The sequence below is a fragment of the Microcaecilia unicolor genome, chromosome 3 (genome assembly GCF_901765095.1).
Source record: "Microcaecilia unicolor chromosome 3, aMicUni1.1, whole genome shotgun sequence".
Classification (NCBI taxonomy): domain Eukaryota; kingdom Metazoa; phylum Chordata; class Amphibia; order Gymnophiona; family Siphonopidae; genus Microcaecilia; species Microcaecilia unicolor.
In genome coordinates this window covers 276968913-276981260 of record NC_044033.1, presented here as the reverse complement: position 1 = coordinate 276981260, position 12348 = coordinate 276968913, and the positions used below count along the sequence as shown (strand labels likewise).

Sequence of the window (12348 nt, the reverse complement as noted above, 5' to 3'; positions counted from 1 at the left end):
TAGAGATGAAGGGTCAATATCGTGAAGATTCCTAGATAAATTAGATAAGATAGGACAGGACTGGGAGGGAGGAGATTTAAGTGTGAAAGTTATAAGATGGTGATCAGAGAGGGGAAGATCAGAGGCAAGGAAACTAGAGGGTGAACAGTTGGAGGAGAAGATGAGATCAAGACAGTGACCATTTTGATGAGTGGGGGAGGTGGAGCATAGTTGGAAATTAAAGGAGGATGTTAAAGCGAGTAACTTGGAAATTTAAGAGTTGGAAGGATCATTAGCAGGAATATTAAAGTCACCAAGGTTGAGAGAGGGGGAGGAAGGATCATGGAAGAAGGCAAGCCAGGCATCAAAGTCACTGAGAAAGGATGAAAGGGACTTATCAGGGGGACGATAGATGACCGCTATTCGAAGAGGCAGAGGAGAGAAAAAGCGGATGGAGTGGACTTCAAAGGAGGAAAAACAGTGAGATTGAGGTGGCAGAAGGGGTTGAAATCTGGAGGAGGGAGAGAGAAGTAGTCCAACACCACCCCCGCGACCAGCAGGGCGAAGAGTATGTGAAAAAAGATAACCGCCATGACAGAGGGCTGCGACTGAAGCAGAGTCATCAGGGCAGATCCAGGTTTCTGTTATGGCGAGCAGATGGAGGTGACGCGAGATAAAGAGGTCCTGGATATAGGCGAGTTTGTTACAGATAGAGCGGGCATTCCATAGGGTGCAAGAGAAGGGCAGAGAAGAGGAGGGAAGTAGAAGAATAGAGATGAGGTTAGAGAGGTCGCGGTTAGATCTGTAGAGTTGGGATAATAGTTGGTGAGGAGGGCTAGGATTGGGATTGATGTCACCGGCTGAGAGTAAGAGAAGGAGTAAAAGAGAGCGGAGGAGAGTAGGAGAGGTGTGACCACAAAGGCGTCGAAGGCGAGAGGTATTTAGGTGGAATGGGGAAGGCAAAATGTAGGGAAGAAAGAGACTGGGATTAAAAGCCAAGAGGGAGGAAGAGGGTAGCCAGTAAGGTGAGGTGATGAAGTCGATGGATGGGCAGTGAGTTCCTGTAGCGGAGAGAGGTAGGGGGTGAGGGAAAAGATTAGGAAGGGACAGGGCTAGGAAGAGAATGTGAATAGGGGCCATAAACGATTGAGGTACTTTAGCAACTGGGAAGAAGATTAGATGTAAAGAGAAAAATGCCCCGCGCGCCTAACGGCACCTAGAGCAGAGGCCCTGAATGGATCAGAGTGGACCTGGGTGTCACCCCGGAGAAGGCTGTAAGGATATGCAGATGAGCTGCAAGTCCTCCACAGCACCTGAAAGGCAGCCGGTGGTAGAGCTGGGCACCTCTCAGCTTGAGGAAAGGCTTACCAGGGGTTAGGCCGAAGCCAGCATTCCTCCCCCTGAGGGTCGCCTGATCCTAGCCAAAAAGCACCTGGAAAATCTGTGCACTTGGAGCGAGAGGGCCCTGGGAAGATCGGGGTGGACCTGGAGTCACCCCGGATACAGCTGTGAGGAAATGCAGAAGGACTGCAAGTCCTCCACAGCACCTGGTGGGAGTACTGGGCACCTAGAGCGGAGGCCCTGAATGGATCGGAGTGGACCTGGGTGTCATCCCGGAGAAGGCTGTAAGGATATGCAGATGAGCTGCAAGTCCTCCACAGCACCTGAAAGGCAGCCGGTGGTAGAGCTGGGCACCTCTCAGCTGAGGAAAGGCTTACCAGGGGTTAGGCCGAAGCCAGCATTCCTCCCCCTGAGGGTCGCCTGATCCTCAGGGGATGCCGTGAGATCACGTGATGCCAAGAGGAGTGTCGGACGTGGGTGCCTGGAGCTGCTCAAGGGCCCTTGCCTCTATCCCTTTTAATCAACGTATCGGCAGTGAATTTCTTGTTTAAATTTGAGGAGTACGTTCTCCCCACCTTTTATGGACAAATTTGTCAAAGTGAGTACCACGATGGCTTCTAAATCAGCCAAAAAAGGTTTGGAACAAACCAAGCTCTCGGAAGACAAGATGGCAGAGCCGGCGAAGGCCCCGCAACTCTCCTGCACGGAGACAGTGATCGCGGAGTTAACTGCTTTGGTAGTTAATGCTTTGGACCCTAGACTGATTCAACTGTCAGAGCAGATCTCAGGAATTTCTCAGCTCAATCTAGCCAGACGAACTGGTGAGCTAGAAGTCCGTGTGTCTGAGCTTGAAGACGGCGCACAGGGAGAAAAGACGGAGCTGGAACGGCTAGCGGCTACGATTAAAGCGCAACAGCTGAAAATTGATGATTTGGAAAACCGATCACGAAGGGACAACTTACGATTTGTAGGGGTCCCTGAAACAGTCCCGGAGAAGCATCTGCGGCAGGAATTGGAGCGGTGGCTGGGAGCGGCGATGGCAGGGGCAGGCCACAAAGAAAAAGTGCTGCTAGAGAGAGCGCATCGCCTCGGTGTGAAACGGGCAGGTGAACAGAAGCCCAGAATTGTTATTGCAAAGTTTCACAACTCAATCCAAAAAGACTTACTCTTGCAACACTACCGATCGCACAAAGAAGAGTTTTGTTATGAGGGTGCACAGCTACAACTCTTTCAGGACTATTCAGCTGAGCTTTCAGCGAAGCGCCGGTTGTTTTCTCTGGTGTGTACGAGGCTCGTGGAGAGTAATAAATTTCAACTGAAATACCCTGCGCAGATGAGAATCTTTGATAAGGGTCAGTGGCGTACCCGTGAGTCCCCGGAAAGCGCTCTCCGATGGTTACAAGGAGAGACAGCAAATTTACCCTCCAAGAATCCGGATTGAACAGTTACATAATCCCAAGACGTTTGAGGCAAAGTTGCTGGGGAATAGATTTGTGTTATTTCGGGGTTTGTATGTTGTGCAGGTTTGTTGCACAGAATGTGATGCTATTGTAAATTTGGTATAACATTGAACACAAGTGAGATAACGTGTTTGCAATTTGACCTGTGCAAGACCAGACTGGGACAAGGATATGGCGATTTGAGATGCACAGGCTGTGAGGGTCAGTTGTGTGGGCGGGAAGAAAGGTGAACTGCCTGGTTTGAGAGATGTATGGTCAGGGAATTTATTTTATTTTTATTGGTGAGAATGTAGTTGGAGCGGGGCCTGCGCAAATGTGTAATATGGGGGGGGGGGGGGGGGTACCAGTGGTGTGTGAGTGATCTGTGGTACACATCTGAGGGAAATTTGGGAGAGTGGAGGTTTTTCAAGGAGGAAGAGCCTGAACAGGCATTGGTGAGTGATCTTTTGGGTTGGTGCAGACCTATGGAAGGAGTGGGTGGTATTACAAGGGGTGTTGGAGGTTTGGGAAGGGGATGGAACAGGGAGGGGGAGGTTGTTGGGTAAGGGAGGTTTTGTTGATGGGATTTTCTGAAGAAATAAGAAAGAGGGGGTGGGATTGCTGTGCTGTGCATGGGACACTTATTTGTCCAGTAAACTTAGCTGTGGCGTGGCTGCGGTCAGTGGAGCCAGGTTCCTGGGTGAGAGCTAGGCACTTGGGAACAGGTAAAATGTTGTGTTTTACAATATTGTGGATGGGCTGTCTGGGATAATGGCTAAGTTTTCAGTTCCAAGACTAGTGTCTTAGAATATATCTGGTATCTCTTCTCCAGTTAAAAGGACAAAACTTTTGTCTGCTCTACAGCGTCATAAAGCCTCCATTGCATGCCTTCAGGAAACTAAACTGACAGATATAGAACATTTAAAATTAAAACAAAGATGGGTAGGGGACTGCCACTTTGCATCTTTGGGGGGTAAGAAGGGGGGTGTAGCGGTCCTGATCAAAAAAAATTTGCAGTGTACATCCAGAGTGGTGGAACGCGATCGAGAGGGTCGCTACATTCTTATACATTTGAATATATTGGGTCAAGAGGTTTTCCTTTTAAATGTGTATGGGCCTAATGTCTATGATCACTCATTTTTTCAACACTTGGTACGGTTGGGGATACAAATCAGCACCCTGGATTGTTGTGGGTGATTTCAACCAAGTTTTGGACAGGTGGCAGGATCGATCCAATCCCAATGCAGGCGCGTCGATGGGCAGGGGGAAGGGTCTAGCGTACCTCTGTAGTGCTTTGACTTTGGTGGATCCCTGGAGATTGAGTAATCCTTCCGTGCGGGACTATATGCACATGTCTAGGACCCATGGCACTTGGTCTTGTCTAGATTATATTTTCTTGTCGTCTTTGTTTCCCCAGTTGTTACATGCAGAGATTGGTCCAATGGAGGTTTCAGACCATACTCTAATTTGGGTGGATCTAGACCTGTGGGTGGCACATCTTCTACAGAGGTTGTGAAGATTTCCAGTGTATTTAAAAGATGAGAAGTTTCGAGACTACCTTTTGCAGAGATGGTCTTATTTTGAAGCCTCGAACGGAAGCCATGAGCAAGAAGCTCAGTTGTATTGGGAGACCTCTAAGGTGGTACTGCGGGGTGATATTATAGCCTTTATGTGTGCGCGTTCACAGAGGTTGGCCCGTGGGGTAATCCATCTGGAGAGGAAATATCAGATAACTAAACGGGCATATTTGGCAGCTCCGTCCGATAGGACAAGAGATTCAATGACGGCTTCCTTGACGGCGATAAATGCTATGATTCATGAAAGGTCAAAGAAACAATTTTTTAATCGATCATATTCCTTTCATAGGTTTGGGAATAAATCTGGCAAATTGCTGGCTCGGCTCACCAAGTCTTGGGGAGGCCATAGATTTATTCCATGTTTAAAGGCACCGGATGGCACGCAGACGAATAACATTCCTGGGGTAGTTAAGATTTTAAGAGATTACTATGTGGCATTGTACGCCGCACTGGAAGTACGTTCTGGGCCCCCGGTGGTGGACTATTTAGTAGATTCTGGATTACCGCGCCTTGCCCCAGAGATACTAGACAAGTTGAACGCCCCGTTGCAGGCCAAGGAGCTACAAAAGGTGGTTAAATCACTAAAGCGGGGCTCGGCACCAGGTCCGGATGGATTTGTGGCAGAGTATTACCAACTTTTGTTTCCTAAGATCTGTGGACCGTTGCTAGCCTTTCTTGAAGAATCAATTTCCCAGGGGGAGTTTCCCAGGCACTCCAATGAGGCGCTGATTACGTTAATCCCCAAGGCAGGTAGGCCTCCAGATCAGCCGGGTTCGTACAGACCTATCTCGCTTATAAATGCAGATTTGAAGATTTTGGCCAAGGTGTTAGCGGATTGTCTAGCTCCTTTCATGTCTGATCTAGTGAGTGACGGGCAGGTAGGATTTGTCAGGGGCCGCTACTCGTGTCTTAATGTGTGCAAGGTGTGCTTAGCAATAGCGCAGAGCCATCTTACTACAGACCCCTTGTTGTTGGTTAGTTTGGATGCAGAAAAGGCCTTTGACAAGGTGAGATGGGATTATTTATTCTCAGTGTTGAAATATGTGGGCCTACAGGGTTGGATTTTGCAAGCGATAGAGGCGCTGTACACGAATCCGCGAGCCTCCTTGGTGGTTAATGGTCTACGTTCCATCTCTTTTCCAGTTGAGTGTGGGACTTGTCAAGGATGCCCTCTCTCTCCCATACTGTTTCTTTTGTATCTAGAACCATTGTTGCAGTCCATTCAGAGAGACCCAGATATCCATGGGGTAGAGTTACAAACGGGAATTATTAAGATGTTAGCTTTTACAGACGACGTGCTAGTGACATTGACAGAACCGCAGCAGTCCTTGCCCTACTTGCTTAATGCGCTACAGGAGTTTGGGTACTACTCCGGGTTCTCCCTGAACGAACAGAAGTCAGTGGCCCTGCCGATCCAGGTGCAGATTCGAGAAACCTGGGAGGGTGTGTTTCCCCTCTCTTGGGCTGATGGACCACTTAAATATTTAGGAGTTTGGATACCCGCTAATCTAACGTCCATATATGAGTTAAATTTGCAGCCGTTGAGGGAATATACCAGACGTTAGGGTTTTGAAGTCCTTACCCTTGTCTCTCATGGGTCGGATAGCACTCTATAATATGGTGTTGGTGCCCAAATGGACATATGCTCTACAGATGTTGCTGATATTTCTTACTCGTAGGGATGAGAGGTTGTTGACACAGATGATAACATGCTATATTTGGCAAAATAAGCGACCCAGGGTAGCATCTGCAAAGTTTTATCTCCCAAGAAGACAAGGTGGCCTAGGTTTGTTGAATTTGAGATTCCTATCAGTGGCCAGTAACATGCGACATCTTTCCGATGGGTTTAGGAATACAAGTTATTTTTCATGTACGGAGGTAGAAGTACGCTTATTGTCCCCCCGAGCCATTTTAGTTTTTGGCTACATGCACCATCTAGAGACTTGAGTACCCCATCAGCTTATGTGCTGATACTTTCACCGTTGAGGAAAACTTGGCGATGGATGTGCCGTCACTATGGCCTTTCTGCAGCAAGTTCCCCATTATTACCGATACAGAGCAACGCACACTTCTCCCCTGGTACTACTTCAGCAACCTTTGTTCATTGGGCTTCTCAGGGAATAACCTACTTGTATCAATTATATTCGGAGGATGGAACATTGAAGTCCTTCGCAGACTTAGCATCAGAGTTTGGGATCACTAGAGGGGATTCTTTTGCTTTATTTCAACTTAGACATTATTTGTAGTCGCTTCCTCCCTCTGGCTTGAGTCCGGAGACCTGGGAACGGTTTTTGTCCATTTTAGCTTTAGATGCACAATTGGCAGTTCCCTTGAAATATTATCATACAGGTCTCAGAGAGCAACTTGGGGAATATGATTATGATCGATTGGTAAATCAATGGAATAGAGAACTAAAAGTAAATATTCAGTCAGAGCAACTGAAGGCATGTATTTTGGGCATTCCAAAAGTGTTGGAATGCATGTCATTGAGGGAGACCTCCTACAAGTTTTTCACGCGAATGTTCATCTCCCCACATGGGGCATGGAAAGCAAATATGAAGGGAGACGACAAATGTATGAAATGTGATCAGTCCCCGGCAGATTTGGGACACATGTTTTGGACATGTCCAGGAGTATTGGAATTTTGGAGGCGGCTATGCCATCATGTGTCCAGTCTCTGGGGAATCACTTGGCACTACAGACTGGCGCTGTTGTTTGATAAGTTCCATTTATCCCAGGTATCGCCAACAGGGCTAAAGCCATTCTTGAAGAAAGCAGTTTTGGTAGGGAAGAAGGTTATTCTTCAATTGTGGATGACCCCTGATTGCCCGGCCCTGTCCCAGTGGCGTTCCAGGATGATCTTTCTTTGTTCTATGGAACGTAGAGCGGTGGGGGATTTAAGCTCACCTAAAGGTGATGTTTTTTGTCAAACTTGGTCCCCGTTTTGGGACTCCCTGACGGTGGTAGCGCGCAGTCGAGTACTAAATGCCTAATGCACGGTGCAGCACCTGACGGGGTTTGGGGAAGGGAGGGAGGGGGTTGGGGTACTTTATGGTTTTGAAGGATTTCCAAGAGGGTTAGGTACTATATTTTGTTTAAAAGGGTAGAAATTAAGAGCTGGAGCTTTCGTTTGGGGAAAAGTTATAATGTTTTCTCAACCTTTACTATGACACAGCTTTTTGCACATACGATGTGGTTTTACCTGCAGGTGGTTTGTGAAGGTAGGGAGGGGGGGAGGGTTGAAGGGGGATAAACAGAAAAAATAATTGGTTAATGTTGAAAGTTAGGCAATTGTTAATTGCATGGGTGCTGTTTTCCTTGTTGCTATCAATGCTATGGTTAAAGAAAGGTTATCACCGCGCACAACAATCACCACAAGAGGAAAAATAGATCCTATGGAGTTCTGGTCCAAACTATATGACAATAAGTGGACTACAAATGCAAATTCAAATCACTTCCTTGATGAATGGGACAAAAGATGCAAAAATATATTAGATGAAATAGCTCCTCTAAAAAATAAGGAGAAAAAAAAGATTAAATACTACACCTTGGTATAACAAAGAACTAAAGTCCCTAAAATCAATAACCAGAAAAATGGAACGCAAATGGAAAAAAACTAAAAATGCACTCACACTTACAGAATGGAAACTAGCCCTTTGGAAATACAAATATGCTACAAAACAAGCACGAAAGCTATATTATAAATCAGAAATCGGATATGATTATTCAAACCCGAAGAAATTATTTCAAATTGTCAACAATCTCTTTGAAACAAATCTGGTAACATCTACAAGCTCAGATTCCCCATCTGCAAACTCACTAGCCAGTTACTTCAAAGAAAAAATCCTAAAATTATGCAACTCTCTCACCCTACAAAACTCTGACATTGATGACTTCCTTAATCTCATTCAGTCTACCTCTGGAGACCACCCAGCAGATCGCACTTGGCTGCATTTCACCCCTCTATCCACAGAACAAATCACCAAAGCAATTTCTAAATTTTCAAACTCCTTCTGCAAATTGGATACATGCCCGAATTATCTATTTAAATCCGCCCCTCCCTGCTTAATCCAAGATGTCACATCAAGTCTAAACTTTATGCTACAATCTGGCTTCTTTCCAAAAAATTATGGAAACATACTCCTTACCCCAATTCCTAAAGATAATAAAAAAAAAACAAGTGACATTACTAACTATCACCCAATTGCCTTCATACCATTGTTTACAAAGTTAATGGAAAGCGTGGTAACCAAGCAACTTGTGGAATACTTTGACAAATTCTCCATCATACATGATTCTCAATCCGGTTTTCGCTCCTTATATAGTACTGAAACGGTATTGGTTACCCTTATATCTAAGTTTAAACAACAAATTGCTGCTGGAAAGAGCATACTCCTTCTGCAATTTGACATGTCTAGCACATTTGACATGATTGACCATAACATCTTGGTGCACCTTTTGGACTATTTCGGAATTGGTGGTCCTGTACTTTAATGGTTTAAGGGCTCTCTCTCATTTAGATCCTATCATGTGAAAGTAAACTCAACTTTATTTTCTTCATGGAATGCAGTTTGCGGAGTCCAAGGATCACCACTGTCCCCCATACTGTTTAACATAATGATGGCCCCATTAGCCAACGCCCTATCCAGATTAGGCTTAAATCCTTTTATTTACGCAGACGATGTAACAATATATATACCTTTCAGTAAGAACTTGGATGAAATTACCGATCAAATTATTCTTGGACTGACCGCAATGGAAAAATGGGCAAATTCTTTCCATCTGAAATTAAACGCCGAAAAGACCCACTGCCTCATTTTATCATCTCAATATAACAAATACTAGACTTTGAGCCCGTAAAAACGGGCTATTATAGGAAAGGGGGGTTGAAAGGCCCGCCCCCACCGCCGAGTTCGCCCCCCCCAAGCCGTCACCACCCACCTTCCACCCGGCCGGGCCCTCGCTCCGCTATTGAAACAGCGAGGGTCCGGGAACGCAGCACTGAGCTCTGCTGAGCTGCTGACGTCGGCCTTCGTTCTTCTTCTCTGCCTGTCCCGCCCTCGTGTGACGTAACGTCGTCGAGGACGGGACAGAGGCAGAGAAGAAGAAGGAAGGGCGATGTCGGCAGCTCAGCAGAGCTCAGTGCTGCGTTCCCGGACCCTCGCTGTTTCAATAGTGGAGCGAGGGCCCGACCGGGTAGAAGGTGGGTGGCGGCGGCGACTCGGGTGGGGGGAGCGTTAGACGGCGGTGTCCCTCCCTCAGCAATGCGCAGTACAGACCCTCTGTGTTCCGCCCCCATCATCACATATTGACGTGGGGGCGGGGCAGAGGTCTCTACTGCGCATTTGCGAGTGAGTACGGTCACTCGCCGTTTATATGTTTGATGGTCCTACTACTCTAAATACCCCCAACCTTTCATTGCTAATCTTGGGTAGTTTGAAACTTCTAGGGATTACAATTGATCGACACTTAACACTGGAGACTCAAGTAACCAACACCACAAGGAAAAAAAAAAATTTTTAACTTTGAATTTTTATTGAAATAACATCTCAAACATAACAACGAGCCATTGGCTCCAGCACATGACAATGCAACAATTTAATTTTTATTTTAACATTATGCTTATAACCCTTTTATCCCCCCTTCCCCCCCCCCACTAACCCCTCAACAACTGATTCCCCCAACAGCCTAAACCCCCTTAATATCTGTTAGATGAATCCATTCAGGTGCCTCTGGATTATATCTCCCCTTACGCTTATCAGTCAATTTTTCCAATTCTATAATGGTTTTAAATTTCTCAGCCCAATTACCTATAGTTGGCCCAGCAGACTTTTTCCAATGCATTGCAATAGTGGTTTTTGTGGCAGCTAACCCCATTCTCTTGAATCTCTTTCCCCTCTGGTTCCCCCACCCCAGGAGACACCATTTAGGATCATATGGAAAAGGTTGAATCAAACTGCACCCCCACAAAACATGAAAAAAAGTTCCCATCTCCCTTCCATATCTCCAACAGCTATCAGAAGCCTCAGGGAACATTCTTTTAATTCTATCAGGTGTATAATACCATCTGCTCAGCACTTTATACGCATTTTCTTTAATAAGCACACACACAGAGGCTTTTTTGACTTCCAAGCATACCCGCCTCCATTCTGCCTCCGAAACATCCTGATTCAAGTCCTTTTCCCATGCCGCCTCCATATAGGTCATTTTCATAAAACTCTGCCCCCTGAGGTGTCCATATATCTGTGAAATTCCTTTCCCCCACTTATCCATATCCCCCCATACTTTTTCAAATCCCTCTTTGTCTTTAAATTCCTCCCTGGCCCATTTCTCTGTACTAATAAAGTGTTTGACCTGCATGTACGCATATAAATCAGACTCTACTAACCCATACATTTCCTGTAGTTCTTCAAATGTCCATATTCGACCCTCATAGTAACATAGTAACATAGTAGATGACGGCAGAAAAAGACCTGCACGGTCCATCCAGTCTGCCCAATAAGATAACTCATATTTGCTGCTTTTTGTGTATACCCTACTTTGATTTGTACCTGTGCTCTTCAGGGCACAGACCGTATAAGTCTGCCCCACACTATCCCCACCTTCCAACCACCAGCCCCACCTCCCAGTCACCGGCTCTGGCACAGGCACAGACCGTATAAGTCTGCCCAGCACTATCCTCACCTCCCCACCACCAGCCCTGCCTCCCAACCACCGGCTCTGGCACAGACCGTACAAGTCTGTCCAGCACTATCCCCGCCTCCCAACCACCAGTCCCGCTTCCCTCTAGGCACTCATGAAACCGTATGAGACCTTTTTTAAACCAATTGTGGAATACCTTATTTTCCCTTCCCCCCCGGGAACCCGGGTTCCTGTGAGCGCCATGCATATGTAGATCTATTCCCTGTCTCTCTTACCTTCCTTTTCAGCCTCCCCCACACCGTGAAGAGATGAGATACAAAAGGATTCAGTGTAAGGCCCTTATATGTCTGCTCCGGGACTGAGGCCCAGAGCAGACCATCTAGCTTTCCTTCCCTAACAAAAATTTGCTCTAGCCTAGTAATTGGTGATAAGTCTACTTTACTCCACTCCCCTATCTGTTTTAATTGGGCTGCCCAGTAGTACCACTGCACATTTGGCATCCCTCTCCCCCCCTCTTCCACCTTCCCTCACAAGATTTTTTTCGACAGCCTAGCTGGCCTACCCACCCACACAAAGGTCCCTATATCTGACTGTAGTTTTAAAATTTCCCTTCTGGGTACTAATATTGGCAGTGTCTGAAATAGAAAAAGCAGTCTGGGTAAAATGTTCATTTTTACTACCGCTATTCTCCCCCACCATGACAACCAATTATTCTTCCATTTAATCAAGTCCCGTCTCACATCCCTGAGCAAAGGCGTATAATTTAACAAGAAGAGGTTATTTAGATCTTTTGGTATTATAATTCCCAAATTTCTAAAACTATGGTCCGTCATTTTAAAAGGGAATGCCTGTTTCAGCTGCTCCAATTTAGTAATTCCCATCATCTCAGATTTATCGTAATTCACTAAAAACCCCGCCACTTTACCGTATAGTTCCAGTTCCCGTATTATAATAGGCAGTGTCAGTAATGGTTGGGATACATAAAAGAGAATGTCGTCTGCAAACAGGGCAATTTGTGCTCATGACCACAAAGAAAATGTTTTATTCAATGTGGAGACTCAAACGAATAAAACCATTTTTTTCCTCGTGAAATCTTCCGTAATTTGATACAGTCCATGGTCCTAAGCCAGACGGATTACTGCAACGCTATATATGCAGGATGCAAAGAACACCTACTCAAGAAATTACAAACGGCTCACAATACTGCGGCAAGACTGATATTTGGAAAACCTAAATTCGAATCTGCAAAGCCACTCCAGAGAAATACTGCACTGGCTCCCTATAAAAGAACGAGTAGCCTTCAAAATATGTACATTAATTCACAGGATAATCTACGGTGAGGTACCAAAATATATGCTTGAGTTGGTTGA

At 45.9% G+C, this 12348-nt stretch overlaps 1 protein-coding gene across 1 annotated transcript in view; it reads left to right on the top strand.

Moving 5' to 3' along the window:
• Positions 1-12348, top strand: part of CEBPZ (CCAAT enhancer binding protein zeta) — a 194236-nt gene that overhangs the window by 177807 nt on the left and 4081 nt on the right. The window lies entirely within an intron of this gene.